This window comes from Peromyscus californicus, unplaced genomic scaffold (assembly GCF_007827085.1).
Source record: "Peromyscus californicus insignis strain IS unplaced genomic scaffold, ASM782708v3 Scaffold_9__1_contigs__length_137607984, whole genome shotgun sequence".
Taxonomy (NCBI): domain Eukaryota; kingdom Metazoa; phylum Chordata; class Mammalia; order Rodentia; family Cricetidae; genus Peromyscus; species Peromyscus californicus.
In genome coordinates this window covers 58,491,905-58,510,757 of record NW_026294617.1, presented here as the reverse complement: position 1 = coordinate 58,510,757, position 18,853 = coordinate 58,491,905, and the positions used below count along the sequence as shown (strand labels likewise).

Genomic DNA, 18,853 nt, shown 5'->3' with positions numbered 1-18,853 from the left:
AAGGTGGTTCCCTGAGGACATGGAGGATTGCTAATATTTGATGGCTCTGAAGGCAGAAAACTCACTGTGTGGAGAAAATGAAAGATTTCAGGTGAGGAGCCACTTAGCATGTGACCACAATGGGAATGACTTACAGGGAAGTGGAGGGCAGGCACAGACCAGGTTGAAATGGAGACAATGGTATTTTTCTTCTTATTTAACCGACATTTACTGAATATCTGTAGTGTTCCTGGCACTATGAAATTAAAGACAGTGAAGTGGCACAGAAAATAAACACATGAACTAGACAGTGATGAGGAATCCAGAGGGGAAAGGTAAGGAGCACACTGGGTATTGGGTTACAAAGGATGTTGATCCAGTGAGGAAGTGTTGTTATCTGTTTAGAGAGGAGGGCAAGGAAGACCTGAAAGAAATGAGGGAGGAAACCACTCTTGGAGGGAGCAGAACACTCTAGGATAAGGAGAAACAAGTTCAGTGGTTCAGAGGTAGAAAGATACTTGGTGAGTTCAAGGAATGGCAAAGACATCCTCGTGGCCTAAGGGAAGTGGAGGAAGACAAGAAAATATTGGTGGTTCTGTCCCTGTCTTGCTTGCTGTGGGTAGTTAACTTGGAGCTTTGGAACCATAACATGTGTTCTGGATTTTACTCCAAATGAGTTGACATTTGCTGCAAGATTTTCAGCTGAATAATGATGCCAACATATGTATTTTCAAAGAGCACATTGACTGCTAGGTTGACATTAGACATGTGTTAAGTATGAATATGGAAATAGAATATAAACATGGGGGTGTTTGCTTTTTCATGGCATCTCCTAGGTGGTTGGCTGTGTCAACATGAAGCTGAATACCTCCTTCCCAGCTACCAGCTGTCAGAAACTATTGATGTGGATGAGGAACTTAAACTTTGTACTTTCTGTGTGAAGCTCATGGCCATAGAAGCAGCTCTATGTGAAGAGTAGAAGCGTTATATGGTCTGAATCAGTGTGGGGATGACATAGAAGATTTACCTATGAATTAAGATGACCTGTAGAGTGTGCCTGGTGTTGAGTAAGGGACATTCTTGTTGTAGACCAAGGGAGAACTGGAGAAAAGGGGCACAAATCTGTTCATGGATGTATTGTGGATGCCAATTCAAGTGATTTCAACTCAGTTATTGCAAAAAAAGAGAGAAGTTTTTTTTTTTTTTTTTTTTGTGGGCTGACAAGATTCTACTGTTGAAGCTGAAAGCTTTTCAGTCTCTATATAGAAGATGATGTCTACCAATATGTTGTCCTAAAGCCATTAAATGAAAAAGGTAAGAAGCCCAGGACCAAAGTACCCACGATTCAGCATCTTGTTACTCTGCATGTCCTGTAACACAAATAATGATGTATTGCACTGAAGAAACACTACACTAAGAAAAATGAGGAGGAGGCTGCAGAATATGTTAAAGTCTTGGTCAAGAGAATGAAGGGAGTCAAGGAAAAAAATGCCAGGAACAGATTGTCAACAGAAGTGGGCCCTTCTCTCTGAAGAGCTTCTACTTCTGAGTCCAGCAAAAAATACGTCTTTGAGAGCACAAATAAACAGTCAGACCTCAAATATCCAAAAAGGGGAGGTGGCAGGTGTGTTTGTAAAATTGACCAGCTTGTTTCAGGAGTCAATTAGAGATTGGACTGCAGATTTATATTTGTTGGTAGAGCTTGGCAGGACTGCTGTCTTTAACCTGTACAATGAATAATAGTGTTCTTTCTCAGTGGTGGACTTGGTTCACTCAAACCTGGTGGGAAATCTCTGAAGTCCAGACTTTAGGACCTCAAGCCCGAGGATTTAATTACACAATTCTGGAACTACTGGAACCACATGTACAATGTTAGCTGCTAAAAAGGCTCCTTTATAGACAAAAAACTCCTTTTACATATGGTATTCCAAGGTGTGGCTGAAATTTCCACATAAAGTCTGAAAAAGCTTAAAAAAGGATTCTAGACATGCAAGAATGGAGTCAAGCACAGCTTCTTGGTAGCTGTCTTTTCTCCAGTGGGCTCTGTTTGCTAGAGATGAGGAGAGGCACAGCTCCTTTAAAAGAATGCTTCCTGGCTTGGTGCTGGTGGCAAAAATGGGTGGCTCTTTTAAGAGGCCCTGCTGCCAAACACTTATACGGTGTTTATGGGCAGTGGGCAGCATGCTACTCAGTGGTGGCATGGACCCAGAAACTTCCAAGGGATGGAGCAGTAAACATGGCTCCCACAGCTGGCAATAAAGTGCCTCTGCCATGGGACTAGACTCTCAGGGAGCTGAGGGGGAGGAGCCAGCACCAGCACACCATGATCTAAGTTACACAGCAGTTGTTTTGCTCATGTGGACATGAGTAGACAGAAAAGGTTACAGATGCATAGTAAGGACAGATTCAGACTGATTCTAAACGGGTCATGGTGTATTTAAAAATATGCATAAGTTTGGGAGAGAGGAAATAAAAGAATATATGCAGTCTTAGATTAAAAATGTAGTTTTAAAATGAAATAAAGTCCTTAAAAAGGAATAGAGTAATAAAAAATATAATAAGCCATGCAAAGATAGAAAATACCCATAGAGTCTGGATACTGTATGTTATTCTGTTGCCTTTAAATTTTTTGACTGCTAATGAACAAATGATAACTCTTAAGAGACATTTGATTATGAAAGCTGCTGGATTAAACCAACCTATATATTTTAAAAACATCTTGACTTTAAAATTTAAGTCAAAAGATATGTTACTTTGGGAAAGAGGTTCTTCTTTTATTTCCACCAGAAATGAAAGGCTGTAGATTCATTCTGGGTTAAGAAAAATCAGGTTTGATCGAGGAAGACCACCTAAAAACTCTCCGATGGGAATGGATGGCCCAGATGATCCAACATTTTAGAGAGCCTCTATTTCCTCTGAATTCTACATCCAGAACAACTTCAAGGCTTTCTGTCCAAACTGTGTATTTTCCCTGAATAAAATAAAATTCTCCATTTTTGTTTTCTTTCTTTCTTTCTTTCTTTCTTTCTTTCTTTCTTTCTTTCTTTCTTTCTTTCTTTCTTTCTTTCTTTCTTTCTTTCTTTTTCTTTCTTTCTTTCTTCCTCTCTCTCTCTCTCCCTCTTTCTCTCTTTCTCTCCCTCCCTCCCTCCCTCCCTCCCTCCCTCCCTCCCTCCCTCCCTCCCTCCCTCCCTTCCTTTCCTTCTTTTATTCTCTCTCTCTCTCTTGCTTGCTCGCTTTTGAGTTGAGCATGGCCTCTGTGATTTCCTTACCTACTGTGGGTAATAATAACATATCTTTCTCGGCCATGCTTATCTTGGCATGTACTCAGAAAGATGCGGAGCCATTGTGTTTAAGTTATATGTTCAGTAGCTGAAAGCAAACCTAGTTTAGCAGGGTATCTAGAGAACACATGCTAATAGTTGTAAAAGCTAAGGTTGTGTGGGGAGGGCTTTTTCCACTAAGACACAATATAAGTTAACACTTCCTCTCATTCCATTGTAGTTTTCAAATTCTTCTTACAAGTTTTTGGAGCTCCACTAAGCCATAGGAGGATTCTAGTTGAAGCTGCAACCATCTACAAATAAAGTTTGATTTAGAGATAAATTTTAAAGTTTGTGAAAACTGCCTTTGATCTACCTTACTTTTGGGAAATTCTCCTCTCTAGGTAGCAGTTTTTCAAGTGTATATGTTATTATATTCATATTTACCTTGGCCCTACCTAACTGCAGCTCTTAGCTAAACTCTGTCTTCATATTCACTGTATTTAATAGAATACCCCAGGGGCCAATATCTTATTTTACCTGCAAAAAGTCTCAGAAGTGAATCTTTGTGATTGACGGCTGTGTAGTACTTATTCTTTGGAGGGCAGTAAACCCTGCCTGGTGCCCACAAATCACACCACTGTGCAACCATTCAGTGCAAGTAACATGCATGGTTCTGTTGAACACAATTGCTATATCAAAGTGACCATTTATTTAGCAGCAAATGTTCAGTGAGTACTTACCATTTTGAGAGCCTATCCTGGATGTGAAGCCACAGGTATAATGGGATAGTCAGACAAGGATTAACGTGAAAGTGACTTACTAGGGATTGTTTCTGTGATTCCTTATGTGGCAGTTTGAATGTGATTGGCCCCATAGTCTCATAGGGAATGGCACTAACAGGAGGTGTGGCTTTGCTGGAGTGGGTATGGCCTTGTTAGAAGATGTGTGTCACTGTGAGAGCCGGTTTTGAGACTTCTTGTGCTCAGGAAACCCCACAATGTCTCAGTTGACTTTCTGCAACTGCCTGCAAGATGTAGGACTCTCAGCTAGAGCATCACATCTGCCTGCATGCTGCTGCCATGCTCTCAATCCTGGTGATAATGGACTGAACCTCTGAAACTGTAAGTGAGCCAACCCAATTAAATGTTTTCTTTAAAAGAGTTGCTGTGGCCATGGTGTCTCTTCACAGCAATGAAAACCCTAAAACACCTTGTAAGGGGACTTATAAGGGAAGATAGGAAAAGGAAGAAGGCGGTCCAGTAAGTATTTAGTACTAATTATGATCTCACAGAGAATAACTTGAGGTTATTTCCAAAGGGGAGCCCCAGAAGCAGTTGGTCATGACTCAGAATTATCATGACCTGAGAGCAGGGAGCTGGACTTCCCCAGGAGGATGTAAATTCCAAAGATGTTTTCAGCTGTCCTATTCAGGAACAAAGAATGAGTTCCTAAAGCCTAAGAAAATGAAAGTTCTTGATGCTGGGGATACAGCCCATGTGAAAGCCCGTGCATATGAGCATGCCAAAGCGATTGAGGGGGGCATGAGTAGAGTTCTGATGAACTCCTCTTCATCCAAACTAGTCATTGTACTGTGCAGACTCATTCATGATGCATAATAAAGTTCCTCCATGTGCTGAGGTACTGTGACTGGGGATGTGTGTAGAATGTGTTCCTTTCAGCATGACCCTCTGCTCTTAGGGTAGAAGAAGTCTGATACAATAAATTTGTCATCAACATGCTAGATGGTCTCTGTGACAGCTGAGGACTCAGCTTCTGTCATCTATCCAATTGTCTCTTCGTCAGTATCTACTTACACCAGCCTTGGTCAGAAGGAATCCATGCTTTTGGGTCCATAATAGTTTCAACTTTGCTGTAAGAGTACCTAGGTCTACAGTGGTAGTACCTGCTGCTCAAGGACAAAGGCTACCTGACACCTGTTGGGGGGAGAACCTCTCCCCACACGGTGTCAGTTATGTATATAGTAGAGGCTAGCTAGTGGATAGTAACATGGAGTACAAATGTTCATATACCAAGAGGTTCCACGTATGACTTTCCAGAGACTACGAACAGCATATTTTATCTGGGTATATCCACCACCAGGGGGCCTGGCTTTCTTGTGGCCAAAGTGGTCATTTACAGTGTAGCTGATGAAAGCCCCATTTTGATCTGGTAGTCATCAGAATGACACGGCAAAAGATAACAACTTTCCTAACCTGGCAGGACAACTAATCACTATTTCTTTCCCATTGATAGCAATAGGAAGCAGAGGCCCTCACTATTATAAAAATACCATGATAATATTCTGGAATTAGTATTTGTTTGGACTCTGTAACTAGAAATATAAGGGAAATGTGTATATTCCTTGTTTTTCAGGTCTGATTATGTGGGCAAACGTGCCTAGATTCTTTGGAGAAAGACCAGGAGAATCTCCATTGTAAACCCATGTAGCAATACTGGTTCCTTCTTCAGGTAGACATGCATCCATGGATTTTGTATCCAAGATTTGGCTCAAGCCTGGAGACTGGGGAATGAGCAGTGATCTGTCCATTAGTATAACTGAATGTTCTTCTGTTTTTCATTAAAGGTATTTGATTATCTATGTTAGGCAGTGCCTTTGTTGTCCAATCATCTATCTTGTCCTAGAGACTTCTTAGTTTGTAGGAATCTATAGGAGGCATAGTCATCTTTGTGTTCACAAAAAAGCACTAAGGGAACCTGGAATGTTAAGCACATAAGGTTGTTCCTTCAAGGCAAGGAATGTAAGACCTCTTGTCTGCCCAGAAGGCTGAGAATAGTCGTGCTTACTAGTTTGATGATCTTTGCTTTGTCTGTGTGGCTAGAGACTTTTCCAGTATCAGATCCTCCCCCAAGTTCTGAATCTTATTTTCTCAGTCAATCTATAAAACCTATCTTTATGGACTTATGAAGAGTTTTGATGTAGTCATATCCTATCTGTATTTAGCTTACTTTGTTCCTCAAAGAGGTTTATGTATGCTTTGTTGTGAATGTGGGATTAAATTATTGCCAGAATAAGTTTTTATCAAAAAATGTAAGCTGTGCTTAAATATGCCTAAAATAAATTACTGGGGGCCAGACTCCAGAAGTTTGAACCAACATTGGCTACTTAGTTGTGTTGAACTGAACTGATTTCTTGCCTCCCATGGATCATCTTTCTGTAAGCTTGTGAAGATTGCAGAGACCCCTATAAGTATTACTCTAGACACTTGTAGCATTGATGTCTGTTGTAGAACTCTATACCTGGCCTCTGGTAATTAAATGTTATAGTCTGGTCTCTGATATTTCAAATCCTTTTTCCTCCCCAATATTAGGAAGTCAGTACAATGAAAGCATCTCTTACCATTCTTCATCCTAGCCCACTTAAAATGGAAATACACGAGCTTCTTGATGATGTCAGAGTTCCATGACTTAGTGAAGGGAATGTTTTCTGGTTTGTAGGAAACACAGTCAAATGATGATCTCTTAGGTCTCATGTAACCATGATAGTCTCATAGGTTTCATGTCACCATGGTGACCACACCTCTGAGCCTACTGATCCCATTTTCCATATTCTTTAAAGGCAGTTCAATGATGATTAATGAGTCATTGCTGCTTCTTTCAAGTTTAGAATAACAAATCAAGAAAACTTTATTAGTACTGACTGCAGATTCCCCCTCTAAGATGTGGAATTATAGGAGCATGCCTCATTTAAACAAATTCTCCTCTATATAGCTTCATGGGCAGTACCTTCAGTATCAGTCTCTAGGAATATTCTTTTTATTTTTGCCAGGACCTATTTACCAGGTTCTGTATCTTTTCAGTGAATATTTCTTTTCTCATTCCACAGAGGTAATACTTCTCTAATCATATTACTTTTACATGGAAGGCAGGAAGAGAGCTTTATATCCAGGTTGAGGGCAGGTCAAGTCTTGGTCTCAGTTCATACTTCTGAAATCTCAGGCAAGTAGAGGCTGCTGTTCTGTAGGTAGAAGACCCAAGGCACTTGTTGAAGCCCAGGGGTTTGGGAATTGAGGGTTTGATAATTTTGGGAACATCCCAAGTCTCAGGATTTTACTGTTTCTTAACCAGGACCCTACATTTATAACATGAAATTGTCACAGGATTCATGAGTTCTCTTTGCATCTTTGGGCTCTCACATTGCACACCTGGCACTGATTTTCTTACCTATAGCTCCCAATGGCAAAGTTCTCCATCATGGAGAACATGTGACTTTCTCATCATGCTCTGAGTTGATAATTGATTGCTATAAATTTGTGATTTCCTTCCTTCACTCAATCAAATGGCTCTTGATAATAGCAATGCCTCCTAATTTTATAACTAACATTACTGTCATTTATTTCAGATGATAGAGAAATCATGCAACCCATCCCAATTCACCATACACATGCCTCAGATTCCCGTTTGTCTTTGTCTTCATCCCCCCACTTTAATGTAATTGTCTTAGTTTTCTATAGCTGCGATAAAACACCATGACCAAAAGCAACTTAAGGAAGAAAGCGTTTTTTCACTTCACATGTCCTGATCATAGCCCATCATGAGGGGTGGGTAGGGCAGGATCACAAGGCAGGAACTGAAGCAGAACGCTGCTTACGGGCTTGCTCCTCGTGGCTTGCTCAGCCTACTTTCTCATATACTCCAGGACCATCTGCTCAGGTAGGAATTCACCTACAATGGACTGGGCCCTCTCACATCAATTACTACTCAATATAGTACTCCACAAACTTCCTAGAGGCCAGTCTGATGGAAGAGTTTTCTCAATTGTGGTTTCTTCTCAGATGACTCTAACTTGTGTCAATTTGATAAAACAAAACAAAAACAATCAGGGCAGTGTTCATTAAAGAAATTTATGAACCCCATTTTTAATTGTACTATTTTGTTTGTTGATGTCTAGTTCTTTGAGTTCTTTATATATTTTGGAAATTAGACCTCTGTCATATGTGGGGCTGGTAAAGATCTTTTACCATTCTGTAAGCTGCCATTTTATCCTATTGACAGTGTCCTTTGGCTGACAGAAGTTTTTTAGTTTCATGAGAACCCATTTATTAATTGTCAATCTTAGTACCTGCACTATTGATGTTTTGTTCAGGAAGCTGTTTCTTATGCCAATGTGTTCAAGGATATTCTCTACTTTCTCTTCTATCAGGTTCAATGTATCTGATTTTATGTTGAGGTCTTTGATACATTTGGACTTGAATTTTGTGCAGGATGATAGATATGGATATGTTTGCATTTTTCTACATGCCAGCATCCAGTTAGACCAGTACCATTTGTTGAAGATGCTTTATTTTTCCATTGTATAATTTTGACTTCATTGTCAAGGTGTCCATAGGTATGTGAACTTATGTCTGGGTCTTTGATTTGATTCAGTTGATCAAACTGTCTGTTTTTATGCCAATACCATGATCTAAACAGAGAATTATCAGCAGAGGAATCTCAAATTGCTGAGAAGCACCTAAAAATAGTTCAACATTCTTAGCTATCAGGGAATTGCAAATCAAAATGACTCTGAGATTCCATCTTACACCTGTCAGAATGGCTAAGATCAAAAACACAAGTGACATCTTATGCTAGCGAGGATGTGGAGCAAGGGGAACACTTCTCCATTGCTGGTGGAAGTGCAAATTGTCCAGCCATTTTGGAAATCAATATCATAATTTCTCAGAAAATTGGGAATTGATTTACCTCAGATCCCAGCTATATGACTCCCGGGCATATTCCTAAAGGATGCTCCATCATACCACAATGACGCTTGCTCAACTATGTACATAGCAACTTTATTCATAATAACCAGAAACTGAAAACAATCTAGATGTTCATCAACCAAAGAATGGATAAAGAAAACATGATGCATTTACACAATGAAGTATAACTCACTTGTTAAAAAAATAACACCATGGAATTTGCAGGCAAATACAAGGGGTGGTGCCTAGTCTTAACTGCAATTTGTTATACCATGTTTGGTTGATATCCACAGGAAGTCTGCCCTTTTATGAAGAGAAACAGAGGAGGATGGTCAAGGACTGGACTGGATAGGTGGGGTTTCAGGGAGAGGAACTGGCAGAGGTGGGAAGGGAAACTGGTGGGCATGTAATATATGAGGGAAGAGTAAATGAAAAATACAAAAGAAATTTATGAAATGATTAGTATTTACTACATTGTTGACATTTTTGGTATTTTTTCTCCTAAATATTTTTTCCTCAATATAAGTCAAAATTATTTGTAAAAGTATCTTCAGGCCTGACATGATGGCTTGGTGGTTAAGGGTACTTGCTACCAGGTCTGAGGACCTGAGCTTGCTTCCAGGAACTTATATGTGGAAGCAGAGAACCAACTCCTACACGCTGTCCTGTCATCCATAGCCATGCCTGGACAGGTGTATGCATAACACACACACGCAGACACACACATACACACATACACACACAGTGTAAAAAAAAAAAGTAGTTTCTTTTGGTTCAAAAGAAAAATTAAATATATGTATCATTCTTTCTTTTCTATGTTTTCAAACTTTGTTTATTGTATCTTTTTTATAGATTTCATTTTATTTTTTAATCCATTCTTTAGGTGACAGTCATTTAATTAATGTTCAGTTTGTAACTACTGTGAATAATTCTGGCATTCACATGCACATACAGACTTTGTATGGATACAGAGTTTAATTTTGTCTTCATAGATACTGATGGAATTTTGTACTGGGTGGTAGGTTTATGTATAACTTTATAAGGAAGTGTGAAGCTTTTATCCAAGATGTTTGTTTTTCATGTCTGAGGAACATATGAGCATACCAGTTACTTTCCAGCATTTATTTATTTTTTTGTCACTTTTACTGAAGCTGTTGTAGTAGATGAACAGAAATAGCTCTTTGTGGATAAAGTTTGCATTTTTGTCCTTTTTTAGATTTTTTTAAATGCATTTTTTACACAGGCATTTGCCTTCATGTTTGAATAACCCCCATGAGTGTGTTGATGCCAGTGAAGGCCAAAAGAGAGAATCACAACTCTGAATTTGTAGTTAAAGATGGTTGTGGGCCACCATGAGAGTCCTTAAAACCAAACCAGGTCCTCTGTAAGAACAGTAGTTGCTTTTAAGCACTAAGCTATCCCTAGAACTATGTTTGCCTTTTCTTTCTTTCTTTCTTTCTTTCTTTCTTTCTTTCTTTCTTTCTTTTTCTTTCTTTCTTTCTTTCTTTCTTTCTTTCTTTCTTTCTTTCTTTCTTTGTTTCTTTCTTCTTTCTTTCTTTCTTTCTTCCTTTCTTTCTTTCTTTCTTTTTCTTTCTTTCTTTCTTCTTTTTCTCTCTCTCTCTCTCTCTCTCTCGCTCTCTTTCTCTCTCTCTTTCTTCCTTCCTTCATTCTTTTTCTTCTTTCTTTCTTTCTTTCTTTCTTCCTTCCTTCCTTCCTTCCTTCCTTCCTTCCTTTCTTTTCTTTTCTTTTTTAGCTTCGGGAGGGCCCTGGGTCAATACCCAGCAGCCTTGAGTTTATTTCTTTTTTTTTAATTAAGAATTTTTTTCATTTTACATACAAATCACAGATATTCCCTTCTCTTCCCTCCTCCCGCCCTGCCAGCTTCCCCCACCAACTCTCCCATTCCTTCCTCCAAAAAGGTAAGGACTCCCTTGTGGAGTCAGCAGAGCCTGGTACATTCAGTTGAGGCAAGTCCAAGCCCCTCCCCCTGCAGCAAGACTATGCAAGGTGTCCCACCACAGGTAATGGACTCGAAAAAGCCAGCTTATGCACCAGGATGAATCCTGATTCTATTTCCAGGGGGCCCCTTAAGCAGATCAATCTACATAACTGTCTCACTTATGCAGAGGGTGTAGTCCAGTCCCATGGAGGCTCCATAGGTGTTGGTCTAAATTTCATGAGTTCCCACTAGGTTGGTTTGGTTGTCTCTGTAGGTTTACCCATCATAATCTTGATGCCTCTTGCTCATAGAATCTCACTTCTCTTCAACTTGACTCCTGGGCTCAGTCTGGTGCTTGGCTGTGGAACGCTGCCTTTTCTTAATGACTAATGGTATTTAGAAAGCTTTCATGTTCTTATTAACAATTAAAATATACAACTTTATGTTAGCTGATTACAAAAATAGTATCTGTATAACAATACAATATTAAAAGCATATTTTTCCTATAGCCATAATAAAAATATAATTAATAATTAAAATATTATCAAAATATTAAGCTATTCCAGGTATATCTTTCTCTCTGTATGTGTCTGTTTCTCATTCATCATTATCTACCTATCTTCTATTTATGTCTTCCATCTATATCTATCTCTATGTCTCTGATGAACACAGTCTAAAGCATGGCCAGGCTTTGTGTTAGCATCTGTTTATAACTGATCATTTCCTTTTTCCAATCTCTGTTGTCCTCTAAAGGACACTTTAAAGTTACAAGTTAACTATACCAGATGATTACTACATAGTTGTCAACAACCACAAAATCTTTCTGAAAGGTCACTGGAACCTGAGCATGGCTGTCTGCTTCTCCTACACAGTGATGTGTCTTGTTTACAATCACCACTTGATTCAACCTCTCGTTATTCTTTTGTGCTGCTTCTTTTTTTTTTTTTTTTTTTTTTTGGTTTTTCGAGACAGGGTTTCTCTGTGTAGCTTTGCGCCTTTCCTGGAACTCACTTGGTAGCCCAGGCTGGCCTCGAACTCACAGAGATCCGCCTGGCTCTGCCTCCCCAGTGCTGGGATTAAAGGCGTGCGCCACCACCGCCCGGCTTCTTCTTTTTTTTTTTCTGGATCCCAGACACTATAAGCAACTTTTCATAGCCACATATGTTATTTTATAATTACCTAGTTAAATAAGTAATAAATCATATTATTCAAATAAATACTAAAAGTTTAAAATAAATTACTATGCTTTTGAGTCAAATAGCAATGTACATCATTGTGGAAATCCCGGAGATTATGACTATAGTTGAAACCAAGAAACATGGTATGTATTTAAAACATGTTCTATTTCATTCAACACTGAACAATGTGAGATGGCTAAGCCTTGGGATTTTGAAGTACACACAATTGACAATTGCTTGATTTGGTGCTGTTAAATCAACACTGACTCTGTCTCAGTTCCAGTTGGTCATTGTACAATTGTTTCTGCTTATTGCCAAAGTTGGATTGCTTTTGTTTTCTTATTATCATCTTTTATATCTATGTTCTTAGGGATATTGTTCTAGAATGTGATGACTGTAATGTAATTGTTCTAGAATGTAATGTTCCATAATGACTTTGTCTGATATTGATATTAGGATGATATGACCTTAATGAATGCGTTTGGAAATGTTCTCTACTTTGCTTTATGAAAGGTCTGTGATGTTTCTTAAACACACACACACACACACACACACACACACACACACATACACACACACACTCACACACTCATTGAAATCAAGGGGTATAATATCTTCAAATTTGTTTTTATTTTTTATCTTTTTAAAATTTTATTTTTATTTTTATTATTTAAAACAATTTTTAAGTTTAAAGGTATTTTGTTTATATTCTTCCCCTCCCTTAAGTCCTTTCATATCCCCTCCCTCTCCCTACCCACCCAAATTTAAGTTCTTTCTCAAAAACCAAACAAAAATTCAGTACAACAAAATCCCCTCAAACCAAGGAAACAAGATAAAACAACACTCAAAAAGACAAACCCCAAACAAAACAAAACACCAAACTGTAACCGAATAAAAGCACACAAAAAACTGTGGAGTCCATTATGTGTTGGTCAACTATTCTTAAACGTAACACCTGTCCTGGAGTGGTTGATATACCCAGTGTCACTCTATTGGAGAAAACTGATGTTCACTCTTGTAGCAGGTATAAATGACAATTAAGTTGTGCACTTTTACCCTAGTGGCTAGGTTTTCATTAGCGTATTCATTCATTTTTTTTTAAAACATAACAGAATAAAATATAATAAAATAAAACAAAAAACTGTCACATAGGAGTTGGACAAGACAAACCAACAGAAGGAAAAGAGCCCAAGAAAAGGCACAAGAATCAGAGACCCACTCATTTCCACACTCAGAAATCCTATAAAAATACTAAACTGGAAGCCATTAAATATCTGCAGAGGACCTGGCGCAGACCTGTGCATGCTGCTTCAATCTCTATGAGTTCACATGAGCTTTGCTCATGTTGATTTAGAGGCCTTGCTTTCTTGGTGTCCTCCCTTTTCTCTGGCTCTTATACTCTTTCCACATCCTCCTCTGTGGGGGTTCCCTTATCTCGGAGGGGTGGGGTTTGATGGAAACATCCAATTTAAGGCTGCGCGTTCCAAGGTCTCTTACTCCATGTAACGTCTGGCTGTGAGACTCTATATTTGTTTCTATCTGCTGCAGGAGGAAGCTTCTTTTATGATGGCTAGACAAGGCATGGGGATATTGGAAGAAGAGAAGTGGCTGGGTTCAACTCACAGGTTGAAAGCCTCTCTGCTCTGTGAAAAAAGGTGCTCTGGAATCACAGATGCTTAGGAGGCTGTTGCAATAATCACAGCAATCCAAGACGAGAGCAGTGGAAGAGCAGAAACAGGCCAGAGTCTGCAAACAGAGAACATGCTTTTTACCAGAAATGCTAATGGGGTTTGCTGATAAATTGGCTAGATTCGCTATGGAGCTCAAAATATGACTGGTAAGAGTATTTCCTATAATTTCTCATTCATTTCTAATTCATATTTCTTCTAATGCTGTATCATAGTTTCTAATTTTAGGGAAGAAAAATTTCTTTACAGGTAATTCAATTACAGAGAGAAATGCCGAAACTATTGACATTTCCATGGGTGACTGAGAGCTCACAGTGTCAGATTAATCATGCAAACATAGTCCAATCAGGTCTGCAGAAAAAGTCTAGACTTATCTCTGGCTTTGATTAGATATTGGATTTGTGACAATGAATATATGAATTAAGGAATGTTCTCTCGTTCTTTCTCTCTCTCTTTCCACTACCCCTCTCCCTCTAAGTGATTTACCCCAGGATCTAAGTTCAGCATAGATTCAAAAATAAGGAAAAAGCCAATCTGAACTAAGAGCAGTCACTGAAAGACTCAGGAGGAAGGGCTGCAGGCTCATCCTTTGAAGTGTACCTCATGCAACAGCGACATGGGTCCATACAAGAAGTTAGCAGAGAAGCTTTGTGTAGTATCATCCCAGCACGTAGGAAGGCAAGGCCAGGACAACTGTGCGTCGAGATGGTCCTTGGCTACTTAGTGAAACCATGTCTCAAAAGGTAAGTTAGAAGGGGAAACAGATGCAGTGCAAAACAAGAAACGGAGTGGCCTGATCCAATGAGTAAACAACCAAAATGAGTGCATTTTCTTAAGATAAGCATCAGTGAAATACACTCTAATTTTATAGATGCTATTTTCTAGGACTTTGTGAGTAACCTAATGATTCTTGATCCATATGTTCTAGGGCATGAACATTCACACACTTCAACTTTCTCAGGCAATTAAGAAGTCCATAGATGCCCTGAAGCTGTAGAGCTCATATTGAAAACCATTCAGTACTTTCCAAGCCTTTTGGTCTTGCCATCAAGCAACAGTCATGCTTTATCTCTCTTCTCCTAACATATTTCAACTAACTCTGCCTAGACCTTGCAAAATTAGAACATCACAGATCTCAGTGAAAGTCACAAAATAGATTGACACCCCGATTTGACAATGATTCGTAGATCTCTAAATTCCCATTTTCTATGCATCAAGGAGAGGAAAAGATGCCTGAATGATTCTAAACACTTGATTGGATTCCCTCTAGAGACTGGGTGAGCACGTAAGGGGTGCTGAATGCATCGTTATCCATGCATAGGTGCATCCGCCCAGTGAAATATGCTTACTTCAGAGTGGCAATGAACAAGAACATTTGAGGCAAGCTGAGGAAAGATCCATCAACTAACAATTTTAAGGAATAGGCTAAGGAATGAGATTCAGCTTTTCTGCACCACAGAATTCTGCAAATAATCACTGGAGGCATCGGGCTGTGGACTGTGAGTGCAGTAAGTCAGGGCTGTTTCTTCTCTAGTAAATTACATATTACCTATGAGCTATTTATTTATTTAGCTATTTCAGGCTGATTAAAATGCACACTTTGTAGAGCTCTCTGGGCATAGGTACAAAATAATAATGGCTTGGTAAGCAATGTGCTCTGGAAACCGCGTGAGCAAGCGGATTCGGGGGAAATTGACACAGCTGAACTGTAGCTGTCGGTGAAGTGTGGGTTGACCTCCAAGGGTGTAAGTGTCACCTTTTTCAGAAGCACTTTGTGAGCAGAGTGAGAGCTGCAGCAATTATGTCTTTTAGAATAGCAGTCTGGGAGACAGCCACTCTCTCCGTCTGATCTCTAGATTGAAAACTGTATTGCATGCTTCTTGGGATGCCTTGAGTCGTGGAGCGTTGTGCTTGTGTGTTGTACTCTGTGCAACCAGGCATAGGTCTGAACCAATGCCAAGTGGCAGACTTGGTCAGTGTAAGACCTTAACATCAAAAGAAGGCAACAAGGTAGTTGGTCTTTGCATTATTTGCATTGGACTGTGAATAAAGTGGTTTGAAACATATAGTCTGGGCAATCAGGAAGGTCTATATTATCTGTTCTGGGCTTTGCTGTGTACTAATTACTTGCTAATGTTGGTTTGAGTATTGACTTCCTCATCTCAGAAATGGAGGTAATAATAATGTTCTGTTCCTAAGGGTGTTATGAGGGTAAAACACATTTCATAGCAAAGCACTTAGTATACTCTTTCATGCATTTGTTTACTTATAGTTTGATTTTCTTCTGATAAAAGATGGAAAATGTTTTTCAGGAACAAATAACCTGTACAATTTTAATGGAACTATAAACAGCCCCTTAGCCATATTAAATATTAAAGCCTTCTTTTTCAAAAGGTACAAGCTACCCAATTTTCCTATCATTTCTCCCCAGAACTTCACTAGTATTTTTTGCCTTTAATTTTTAATTTCCTTTGTGTGTGTAAAATGTATGTGTATGCACACAAGTTTGTGCTGGTGAGTTTGTGGTGTTTGTGCATTACTGAAGTCCCACCCTATGTTCCTTTGCACTACCTGGTGTTTTACTCATTTCTTTGGTTTGTTTTGGGGGGTAAATTCTACAGCCCAAGACAATCTTGAACTCCTAATCTTCCTATCTCAACTTCCCAAGTGCACAATCTACTTTTATAATTCAACACATACTCGTGTGTGTGTTTGTGTGTGTGTGTGTGTGCGTGCATATTAGTAGTCAGTGTTGGGTGTCTTCCTCTATTGTTCTTGAATCTTATTTTCTTTTGAGACTAAGTCTGTCATCAGAACTGGAGTTCACTGATTGACTGGACTGACTGACCAATAATCTTTGGGGAGTCACCTGTCTCTTGCTCTACAATGCTGAGGTTACTGAATGCCAACACTTGTAGCTTATATGTGGGTGCTGATCACTTTGCCCACTGAGCAATCTCCTCAGCCCTGTTTTTAACCTTTCCTTTTGTTTTTGTTTTTACTGAATTTACTGCATTTTTAGGAACTGTCTTCTATCATTATTGAGGTAGTGTTAAGAGTCAGGGGGCACACCTTTGCAGAATAATGCAACTGTTCAGTACTGTGCAATGTCTACTCTATGTACAGCAACCATGAAAATTATCTCCAGTTTCTAGGCCACTGAGAAAAATGGCAGTATTTTAAATTTTCCTGACATGATACCTGGATCTTTCAGTAAATATTTGTTCTAAACCCATCATGTGCAAAACATCCCATGCCAGACAACTTATGACCTTGGCATTCATGAAAATACTATGACTTATTTTAACATTTTAGAAGTAAAAAATTCTCAGTAGGTTCACTTTCAAGGACTTTACTTAGAACTTGAGGAAACTTGTGGACTTGGTTATTCCTTCTAGACATGCTACGTAAAATGCATTCAGTTTGTCTGCTGCTCTACTTATCTAGAGACCTCATTATCTGGGAATACGCCATGGCTCTCTCGCTTGAAGTCCTGAGGGAAATATTCTCACTCACTATAATATTAGCCTCTCGGTTTTGAAAGTGGAAAGTAAATCACAAATTCATCCTCTAGTCTTCAATTTGTAAAAAGATAGTGCATAGATAAAATAGAAAAAAAGAGTAAGTGGATGAAAAGCTCTTGTCCTTATCCCCAGTGTGCTAAGAGCCACGTGAGGCTAGAACCACTGTCATGAGAGGCTGACATGTTCAAATTAGAGAAAAGTCTGTTCATTAAAAGAAGAGTATTTCAATAGTTCTGGCTGTCAGATGAGTACAGAGAATATATGAAAATGGTCTAAAAGTGTCTGTGAAAGTGATCACTCGATGACACACAAGTGTCGGCACTCAATTAAAAAGCTATTTCAATCATTACAGAATATGGGCCATTGGTGACACATGGCAGATCCCCGGGGATGTGATGGCTAGACATGTTTATTCTTCTTCCTCTTTCCTCTCTTCCCTTTCTTCCTTCCTTTGTATAAATCTGTATTAGTCTGTTCAGATTTTGAAGCTTTATTTTTCTTTCCAAGTTTTGGAAGAATGATGAAAAAAATTCTCTTTTTTTTTGGGGGGGGGCTGGAATTTGGGGACTCTTTAATACCATATTCAAGAAATTTTAAAAAGCTGAAGAGGAAGCTCCTAGAGCCCAGACACTGTGACCCAGTACTGTATTCATCCCAGCAAATGGCTCTTGTCACACTGTGCTTTCACTGGGTTGTCTCATTTGGGTCCGAACACTCTTATTCCTCTATCTCCCAAGGGCACCCGCATTCACCAGAGCAACACTAAATCAAGAAAGAGGGGTTTAAATAGTTAAAGTAATATAGCCACTGGAAGGCTGTCAGATTAGAGAGAAGGGACTTGTTAATGAGAAGAGTGCGTGTCGAGGAAAAGTAACTTGGTCGGTACAAGCAAAGCATACAGGGGAATAAAACTCTCCATTAAAAAGGGAGGGGAGGGAACCGAAAGAAGGTGGAGTGAAACAGGCATACTTGCAGGTTCTTGGAAATAAGTTCTAGTGAGAGTAAGATCACTGCAATGTTAATGTGATCCCAGGAGACCAGTTCCCTTTCTAATGAGACGGTAGAGATCCTTGCTCTCTCATTATCTCCTTACCTCCAGGGACATCCTAGTGCCCACAGCTCTTTATTGGTGTGTAAACTAGGGTTCTGCAGAGAGACAGAGCAAGAGGGTACAGACATGGGCATACAGACAGACAGGAGACCAGAGAGGGTTTATTAGAGAAACCGTTTCAAGCATATGCAGGCTAAATTCCATAGCAAACTGTTCACTGATGACCTCTGAGTGTGGATAGTGATAGTTCGGCTAAAATCTGAACCAGGGAAAGCTCATGATGTGACTTTCAGCCTGAGACCAGAGGTTTGAGAACCCAGGGGATTTCTGAATTAAGTTTTAGAGTTCAAGGCTTGGCAAATCTGAATTTTTAACGTTCAAGAGCAACAGAGGAAGATTGTGTCTCAGCTGGGCATGGAGAGAGGGAGAGGGGAGAATCATGACAGAGGGAGGGAGAGATGGAGTGGGAGATAGAGGTTGATAGATAAATAGATAGATAGATAGATAGATAGATAGATAGATAGATAGATAG

General features: G+C 39.3%; 1 long non-coding RNA gene across 2 annotated transcripts in view; it reads left to right on the top strand.

Moving 5' to 3' along the window:
* Window positions 1-18,853, top strand: part of LOC128105738 (uncharacterized) — a 73,992-nt gene that overhangs the window by 38,097 nt on the left and 17,042 nt on the right. The window contains exons 2-3 of one of the 2 annotated variants that reach the window (XR_008216474.1): window positions 13,607-13,895; window positions 14,225-14,483. This is a non-coding gene — a long non-coding RNA (uncharacterized LOC128105738). Of the gene's footprint in view, window positions 1-13,606; window positions 13,896-14,224; window positions 14,484-18,853 lie in introns of those variants that run through there. The other variant, XR_008216473.1, reaches the window with a different exon arrangement.